Source organism: Cornus florida, unplaced genomic scaffold (assembly GCF_030987335.1).
Source record: "Cornus florida cultivar Cherokee Brave unplaced genomic scaffold, ASM3098733v1 CherokeeBrave_3.0.0_Hap2_Chr03, whole genome shotgun sequence".
Lineage (NCBI taxonomy): Eukaryota > Viridiplantae > Streptophyta > Magnoliopsida > Cornales > Cornaceae > Cornus > Cornus florida.
Genome location: NW_026775573.1, coordinates 14,183,967 through 14,194,230, shown reverse-complemented (window position 1 = coordinate 14,194,230; position 10,264 = coordinate 14,183,967). Strand labels below are relative to the sequence as shown.

At 34.4% G+C, this 10,264-nt stretch overlaps 1 pseudogene; it reads right to left on the bottom strand.

The window, feature by feature from the left end:
• Positions 1–3,615: 3,615 nt before the first annotated feature.
• LOC132299593 (protein NUCLEAR FUSION DEFECTIVE 6, mitochondrial-like) lies at positions 3,616–8,414 on the bottom strand (annotated as a pseudogene).
• Between the last annotated feature and the right edge of the window lie 1,850 nt (positions 8,415–10,264).

The window sequence follows — 10,264 nt, the reverse complement described above, 5'->3', positions numbered from 1 at the left end:
TACAAAATTAGATATACCAAGACAAAAACATTCCCACCAATTATGTATATAAATACATATATATGCATGATGCATACATTTATTATGTGATATATAATATATTTAGCATATGATAATTTATTATGAATAAAAAATATTAAATAATATATCTTATATGTAATAAAATATATATTATGTTATAATATTGTAAATTAATTACAATTTAATATTTACATATAATATACTATAGATGTGATATATAATAATATAAAATATCTACTGCTTAATAATTTAATAATATTATATTCTATATCAAAAATTATTTTGTCACAAAAAATTATTTACATTATTATTTAATATATTATATATTAAAATATATTTTTATCATATAAAAAATAATATACCACATTTAATTTATGTTATATTAAAAATATATATTTTTATTAACATTTAATATGTAACTTAGTATATAACACAAATAATATGAATTTTATTCGAAATAAATAGTGTCTGTGTAGTAACATTAGTGAAAACATTTCTATGCTACAGTGCCGAAAACATAAAAATCATTTTGATGTTTTCTCTTTTTTTTCACAAAAAATAAAAACGTTTTATGTTATAGAAAAACAAAAATATTTTATTAAACGCGATTTTTGTTTTCTTATTGTCTTTTTAAAGGTTGATAACAGAAAATAAAAAATGTTTTTCGTTACTAAACGCAGCCTTAATTTACCTCAAGAAAAGAATAACTTACTTAGTGTCTATTTGGTATACATTTTGTTTTCGCATTTTTATTTTAACTCAAAATAAAACAAATGTTTTGTTGTGGAGTGTTTTGAATAGTAATTAAAAGAATGGTTGATAGTGTCCCTTTGTTATAAGATTTTTAAAAGTAAAAATATAAAAATGTTTGGTAAAATAATATTGTAAATTTGAAAAATATAATAATTAGTTTAAGAGTTTTTTAAATTTTTTTAAATTGTACATTGCTATGCGTGAAATATATAAAAATATTAAATTAGTGCTTCGTAATCATTATTAACTAAATGTATCAACACTGTTCAATGCAAAACATTATTTACGAAACGTGTCAGCACAGTAAAAAAACACTGCTAGAGTACCCGACCTAAAACAAAAACAAAACACGATCAAAACAGTCCCTGGATTAATATGGAAGAAAGGGTCTTAATAAGGTCCTAAAAAACACATGTTTTGGTCTACTAAAAAGTAAGTCAAACACACACAGTCACACACACATACTGTGTGTTTGGATGGACTAGTGGGACTGTTGTCAGAACAGCGATATTGTCCTAAGGGACGAGATAGAAGGTCCCACAGTTCCCACCACACGTTCAATCAGACAGAAATAAATGTAATTTGGTCCACATGAACCTGAATTATTGCTTCAGACAGTACAGATATGGATGGAAATGAAGCTCGTATAGAGTTTGGAAAAGTTGGACATTTCGTAGTATGGACCAAACATTGACCATGATTTATAATCAGTGACTACTGAGTTGTTTCGAGGTTTTAAGTTGAAAAAGTTTCCCAAGATTTTTGGTTCAAACCTGAACCTATTGTTCAATCTTGACAGCCTGCCTAGTCAGGATTTAATTAGGTTGAACTGCAATAAGAGCCCACCACTGTGCTGTCCAACATCAGAAGGAGGGTCACGATCTATGTGTGGCACGATCACATATACGTGTTGTAATTATCCTCGTCCATTATAGTACAACACACACACGAATTAAATTACAGATAATTCAAATTTTACTATAAGACACCGTCGACATTTTATCCAAAGGCATGGTCTTACACAACTAGCTTAGCTAGCTAGCTTTCATTCTTTTTATTTTTCTTTTGGGAAACTCGAACAAAGAATCATCCCGTTCGAAGAACTGAAGGTTTTACCGATTAGGTTATTGAGTAATGCACAAGTAGCTAGCTCTGATTCGAGTGATATTTTAGACCACACAACTCATCCATCTTTCAATCAAGTGAATTTCATTCCGAAGATTTCCAAGATCAAAAGGCTAGGGGGGGTTTCAAGTTTTCGATAACAACAAAAAAAACAAAAAAAAAAAAGTGGGCGAGTGTGTTTTTTACTAAAATTACATTATTTTTATTTTGTTGGTGACCTAAGTGTACAAGGCACCCCCAAACCATTTTGGTGGGGCTCATTTCCTAACATTTAATGCAAACATGACACAAGTTGTCAAAGAACTATGTTGTGGGCCCAATAAAAGAAGACAATGCGTGGGCCGGACAGAGTAAAATGCACAGGAGAGCCTGTCTTATTGGGCTATAGTAAATCGGGCTTAGATTATACAAACCTGACCCAGTTCCCACGGTCCTAAATGTCGATCCTAATAAGATATGATTCATTCTTTGTTTGTAAAAAAAATGTTTGTACAATTATGATCGGTTTTTATTATCTGACTGAACTATCATTGAAATATACATCCAAGGAGGTTGGATACCATTTATTGATGTTGCGCACAAAAAAACCGATTGTTATTTGTAGCGTCACTTTTGTTTCTATATTATCGTTAATTTGTCATTTGTAGCATCACTTTGGGCTTTTATATTATCGTTAATTTGTTAGAGTCGTGTTATTTAGTCCGACACAAAACATTCCAAGTATAACGGGCTACATAGATGGACGGCCGTGTTTGCAAACATCAAGCTTCTCAAGCACATCAAACCCTAGGTCCCTAACAATCTTCATTGTCCCTAGGGATGACAACGGAGCAGGTTTGGGCGGGTGCACCCTCTCCCGTCCCCGTAACCGTTTAAAAACCTCGCCCCCGTCCCTGTCCAAAACCGCAAAAACGGGAGAACTTTCTACTCCATCCCCACAACCGTTTAACATTTTTACATCCGCGAATATCTGCCCCGCCCCGTTTAAGACCATAATTTATTTATTGTTGAAATAAATTTGCTCCTCTTTTTTATTTCCTCATCTTCAGTTCTTCACTATTACAACTTTCCTTCTAATCAAATTTATTTGTTTGTTTAATATTGTTAATATAGGGAATTTAATATATATACGGAGAAATATATACTAATAAAATAAAGGTACTTAAAAAATTTGTCTATTTAAACAGGGTAGGGCGGGGCGGCCTTCCCCCGCCCCTGCACCAAACTCGCGCGAGTTTTTATTATGTCAAACCATCCCCGCACAATAAGCTAAACGGTCCCCCAAAACCGCCAAAAACAGGATGGGGCGGGCCGGGTAACTGCAGGAGCGGGTCAAATTGCCATCCCTAGATCCACGTGACGTTGCAACTTTAGCACCAAGTTAGGTTATTCAGTGCTTAACAGGAAAAACAGACAACCATAATTAGTTTAAACTAATAACATGCATTGCTTTCTTACCATCAAATCATAGTAGAAGTTTGCATTATTTCTACTCAAACGAAAAGCATTTCTATTTCCAAACCATTAAAATTTATGGAGTACAATGATTTTTATGTGTAGGATTCCACATTTTGTCTTCTTTACCTTGGGGACCAACCAGAACATAACTGCACAAGAGACTATCCTTTGCTGAGAATTTGCTTTCTAGGGATATAACAAGTCTTAAAAGTATGTGTGTGTGTGTATATATATATATATATTGATAAGTAGCAAGTCTTAAAAGTATATATATTTCCAGAAACAAAGAAAATTCGTATTTTCATGAGAAAGCAGAACATCTCTCGTTTAGAGAAGCTTAAAATTATTGATTTTATGATCAAGCACTCACTAACACTGCTTCACTAGTACATCCAATGAGGCACTCATTGAGTTGTTCAACAATATGAAACAATTCAATTCCACCCAACATTGCCCCTTATCACAACTGCCAAATAACTCAATTAACATTATTTTTTAATAACTTACTGCATCCCACTAGTCGCTTAGCGGAAGAGTTGAGACAAGCAGATCTTGGACAAAAGAAGCTCTTAGAGCAGCCTGTCTCGTCCTTTTTTCTCGCTCTTCATAACTTAATGATGGATCAAAACTGCACAAGAGAGAGAGAGAAATCAGTAGTGATTCATCTGGCTCCAAATTTTCTCAAATGGCCCATCACCTAGGTGCATAAAAGTGGTCCACTCTAAACTTGTTTTTGGGGTGTATTTTTGAGAAGCAGAATCATAACATTATTGTTTATGTAGACATTCGAACAAAAAGATTTTTTTGATAAAAACCCTAAAAAGAATCACAAACCGCTATTCCTTAATCCAAATCCTTCATAATTGAACAAGCAAGCACACCCCAGATTATTTTTAGATAAAATGAACTATCCATTTCTTCTCCAGATAATTTGTTCTCATATCTTCTTTTCTCCTCCATTTTTTTGCTTTTTTCTTCTTTAAAATAAAAACAAAAAGGTGAATTAATGGTGTGATTACAGGATTTTGATTAGCAATGTTAGTTAAGAACCACTATCCACGAGCTGTGTAATAGTATCTTGTCATGCTGGGTGGAGGAATCCCACATATAGTGCTTAAATGACAACTAAATTATGCATATGCAAACAAGTAGTTCAGTAGATAAATAACTAACAATGGATGAAAAGAAAGAAATGAATTTTAATACAGTAACTTGATGAAAAGAAAGAAAAAAAACTATGCATAATTAGGAAATAAAACATAAAAAGTTTGCTCAAAATGGATTGAATTCAAAATCAAACAACTAATGCATGTTAAATCTGGCACATCTCCTCATGGCCTCCTACCAATTACTGAGATATGCATAGAGTCATGGACATCAATGAAGAGAAAGATAACACTTAACTTGAGTAGATGGAATCATGGAAGGCATAGGGGAAAAAAAAAAAAAAAAAAGGTAACAAAATACTTTCTTACCTTTTGACAAATAAAATTAAAACTCAACAGAATGAAATAGGGGGGGAATGAGCCTGATGGAACTCTCACCGTGAATCGATATCAAAGCTCAATACTAAAACATGGGAAAAGAAAAAGGAAAAGAAGAAGAAGAACAAAAAAAAAAAAGAAGACTAAATAGTGTAATGTTTAGTAATTAGAAGTAAATGCATGACTTGCCGCTTATTATTCCACCTTACACGTTGACATTTTTACAATACATAGAGAGAGATCCTAACACTGGATTAATGATAAAGACAACTATTTGATCCTACTTCGTGTTGAAGGTGGGCACTACTACCGAGATCCCCCATAAAAGGAGGGGTCGGTCAACCTAAGAGGTACAACACAAATTAGTCAGATCTCATAAGAGTTTTTTTTTCCTCTCTTTCCGTCTAGTACCAACTTGATCGTCGGAGTCCATTCGATCGGTCTTTTTTAGTTGAATTCTTCGTTCTTTGTAGATACGATATTGTACCCAATTGCAGCATAATATTGCATCAACAGCTTGTGTTCGAGGATTTTAAATATCTTCCAACAAAAATTAAGCAGATGGCAGCTGTCATTTTTTACAAGTCATGTTTCGTATTAGCTTTTATTATTGTGGTGCATGTCAAATTTTCTATTAACCTTTCTGAATATGCAAAAAGCTTTAACATGAAACATTAAGATTGGGCATGCATACCCTTCATTTCTAATCTTTTATAGAGGAGTCCAATTTCATAAAATTGTGGTGATTTTAGAGTGTTTCCTTGAACTGGACTACTGTTGACATGTAACGAATACTAACGAAATATTATTTAAACCCAGAAACCCTCCATAATGCTAAGACATGTTCCACTGACCTACTACCAACCAGTGGCAATGTAGCTATCTAATGTATAAAGAAGAAAATCAAAGTAAACCATAGTCCACATACAAGCCAAAATATGTAATTGAAAATTCTGTCAAATGAACAACCTTACAATAAGACATAACAGCAGAAATTCGAAACACAATAATCAGATCATTGACCAATGTAGAATTAAGCCTTAATCATCTTAGCAAACAAAAAAGATGCCTACGTCCATATATACGGAAACAAATAAACAAATTATATCATATATATATATATATATATATATATATATATATATATAACTCAAGGAAAATTAAGTAACAGTACCTTCAAGAGTCCGAGGAGAGACAGAGAGCATCGAAGTGAGTAATGCAGAGGCAGTGGCGGTGTGAAATGGAAGCATCGATTCAACGGCGCAGCTCATCTCAACTGGAGACCTGTTTCTGCAATAATAATAATAATAATAATAATAAAAAAATGGAAACCTGTTTAATATACTGGATAAATCATTTCTGAAATTTTGATTTACTTATGAATTGTATAGAGATACAGTATAGTTTATGAGAATATAAACATACACGTGTGTATATATAAGAGGCCTGACCTGAAAATGCGAGAAGGGAGGGGTTTCTGCGTGGGGATGGGAAAGGGAGACCGTGCGGGTTTGGGTTTAGGTTTAGCTCCGGCGGTGAGTCTTATCGCTGCGCATCGGCGGAGTTGGAGCGGACGACGGACCTGGCGGCGGCGGTGAGGGCGGCTGACATGGTTGCACAAATCGTAGAGAGCTTTGGTTTGGGGGCGAGCGAAATCAGGGTTTATTTCGAGGGTTTAGTACATATACTGTATATGCACTCGTATAGAAAGATCGTATCTCTAATCTTAGCATGTTACACGCGGCTTTTTATTTTTGTTTGAATTATATTATCGTAATATAACCCATCTTTTTTCAAAGTCCAGCCCAATACAATGTCAAGATAAAAATCCTAACCATTTGAGCCCGAACTCTAGCCCATTTCGAAACAGTAGCCCAGCAGGTACTAGCCCATAAGACGCTTTCCCAGAGTCCAAGGTGCTGGGCTTGGGTTACATGAAATATCTTCAGGATCGGTCCGTTGAAAGCCTAGTTGGCTCTGGCCTGGCTTTCCAAATCTACATGTTGGCCCCTTTTTTGGGGAAGGTTGCCCAATAAAATGTTTGGAACTGGTGAACCGAACCGTCGGTTGGTTCTTGTATGGTTTCCAAAAATAAGAAACAGTTTCATTCTAATTTCAGGTCCATTAAAACTAAACCAAATCGTAAACTAAATATATATATATAGATATATAAATTGTATGTATGAAAAATAAGTGTGAGCCTTGGCAAGATTTTTTTTTTTACTCTTATTATATAAAATTGTATGCATTTTATATTTTAATAGTAGCTGTGCTTATCAATAAGGTACAATCCAATAGCTTTCATTCATTAAAGGCTATGTAGATGAGTGGTATCTCCTCTACTTCTTAACTTGAGAAAAAGCTTTCATTTAACGTTACATATTCATTATTGAAACATGAGTTATAATTCAGTTAGTGAAGTAAGTTATAATAAATGACAAACTAGTGTTATAATAATATTGTGATAAAATTTCAAACTTTACCAAAATTTTTAACATTATTGAAACATGAGTTATAATTATTACAATGTAGTGACAAAATTTCACAGTTCGCCAAACTTTATAACATTATTATATGTAACGTGAGTTATCATTTATTGTAATGCATTTCACTAACTGGATGAAACAGTATGAGAACTCACATGAGAGGATATTTGTCCACCTTAGAGGTTTAGTTTAAGCTACTTGATGCATCTAAGGAGTGAAAATTCTCTCCAATGACTTGTACAATGCATCGAAGATGGATGAAAATATGTTCCCGCTTATTCTTATTCCATCCGTCCCTAGTGCACAAATTTTTTTTTTGGTTCGAATGAGAGGGCTCATTTCATTAATGACCATAAAAAGTAGCAACAAATGATATTTGGAATCTCACTTCTTGGATTGGAAACTCTTTCTGAATGAAACTACTGTCCGGTTTAGATTTACTGGGCAATCAAATGATGATAAATTCTGTCACTTCAACAAGGCATGTAAACTAGCTGTGATTGTGCAATATGATGCATCTAAATTACATAATTTTCATAGGACATTCTTATTCCAACTTCTCACAACCACTCCATATCAACAACAGCTCAAGTAAATTAAACTAGGAGATAAAATAATTCAAGTCACTTTACAACGTTCCTAGATCCTCTATTGTTACGGTACCGTGCTGTAGGGTTTTTTAACACAATTGAATATCTTTCCAATACATTAAATCTACATATTTCAGTTGTAACGACCCGAACCCGATGGTCCAAATCGCTAACCGAGTCCTTACTCGAACCCGAGGTCGTCTAAGAGCACTATGGTCAATTTCAAGGTCGATACATAATAATAACTACAAAAAAATAATAATAGTAATAAAAGAATTGAGATCATAGCTACAAAATATGCCCAAACAGTCCACTAACCCATCAAAACTTGTGGAGGAGTGTCGTCCACTACTTCCTTCCCGTGTCCTGAATTTTTTTTAAAGGGGTGAGCATAAGCTCAGTAGGAAGTGTCGAAGACACACTTCTTATAACTCCGTGAATTCACATAAGGAATAGAGTACAAGTAAGTGGGGTCATGCCTCTGAGAAAACAAGCAAAACAACGATAATACCAACAATGTATACTCAAGTCGTCTAACCACCAAATGTACAATGGATGCCAATGCAATGCCATGCCATGCAATGTCGCTCCCCATTTCCAAAACGATACCGTTTCAATCCTCCAAACCGTTAGTACAATCCGACCCAAGGCACCTCCAAGGCATCACGAGGGAGGGGTTGGCTAGCTTTCCCTGTCCACATAACACCTCCATGGCATCATCTGGGCCTAGGTAGCTCAACCACACTAGAGTCTCTCTCTAACCCCCCTTTAGATCACACAGCACCACGGACAACTAGGCGCCTCCTAGACGTCCAGGTTTTCACAACACTTTTCAAAAACTTTTTCCCAAAAACAATTTCATTTGTTTTAAAAACAAATTTTTCTCTTTTTACTTTCCCAATGATAAAGCATGAACTATGCAAATCCTTCAATGCCATGACAATATAAACATTTCCTACATTTCATCCACATCATTCAAGCATGCTTAAAATGAATTCCCACACAATATCACATTCTCATACTTTCTAAATCATGACATTTTATATATTTTCAATTAGCAAATCCAACGACTTAAATAGATAAAGCATAAAATATAATCATTCATTTTCATAATTACTACATCACTTTTCATAACAATTTGAAAATATAGGCATATAATACATCAACACTAAGAATGCTTATTCACAACAAAAGGTTTAATCATATTTCTAAGCTCACTTAATACCTAGCATGCCTTAATCACTTAAATACCAACAACCACAACAAACATTATAAAAAAAAATTTAAATTTAAGCATGCTTAGAGTCTAATTAAAAGAAAACTTTACAAGAAATTTAAGAAATTGTATATTAGAGCATCCCTACCTCAAAGGATGCAAAAACCCCAATTCCAAGCCCAATTTTCGAAAATTCTATTGTGATGAAATTGCTTATATCAACTTAAAGATCTCGCCGAGCTCTCTGTTTTGCCGCAAACGGCACCAAAAATCTCTAATAAATGAGAGAGAAATCAAAGTCTAAAGCTTGAAGCAAAAAGGAAAAGAAAAAGAAATAAAAATGAGGGAGAGGGAGCTTTTACGGGGAGAGAGAAAATGAGGGGTCAAATGGCCTCTTGGCCATGCAAATGTGCATTAGTGGTGGGTCCCACCAAGAAAAATCCTACTTTGACTTTTCTTTTCTTTTTAAAATTTACTACCACATATATACATATTAATATATAAAAATCACGAACATTACATTAGTCAGATTTAATGGACTCAAAAACAAAATAAATGTGTTAACAAATTACAGCACCACTACAGTAGAGGATCCAGGTAGGGATGGCAACGAGGGCGGGTTTGGGCGGGTGTACCCTCCCTCGTCCCCGTAACAGTTTAAAAACCCCACCCCTCGTCCCAGCCTAAAACTGCAAAAACGGGGGGACTTTCCACCCCATTCCCGCAACCGTTTAACATTTTTACCCCCGCGGATACTCGCCCCGCCCCATTTAAAACCATAAATTATTTATTGTTGAAATAGATTTGCTCTTTTTTTTTTTTTTTTTTGGTCCCCTCATCTTCAGTTTTTCACCATTACAACTTTCCTTCTAATCAAATTTATTTGTTACTTTAATATTATTATATAGGGTACTTAATATATATACTGAGAAATATATACTAATGAAATAAGGGTACTTAAGTAATTTGTCTATCTAAACGGGGCGGAGTGGGGCGACCTCGCCTTGCCCCCGCACCAAACCTGTTCCCATACCAAACCCGTGCGGGTTTTTATTACGTCAAATTATCCCCGCTCAAATAAGCTAAACGATCCCCTAAAACCGCCAAAAAGGGGACGGGACGGGAAAATTT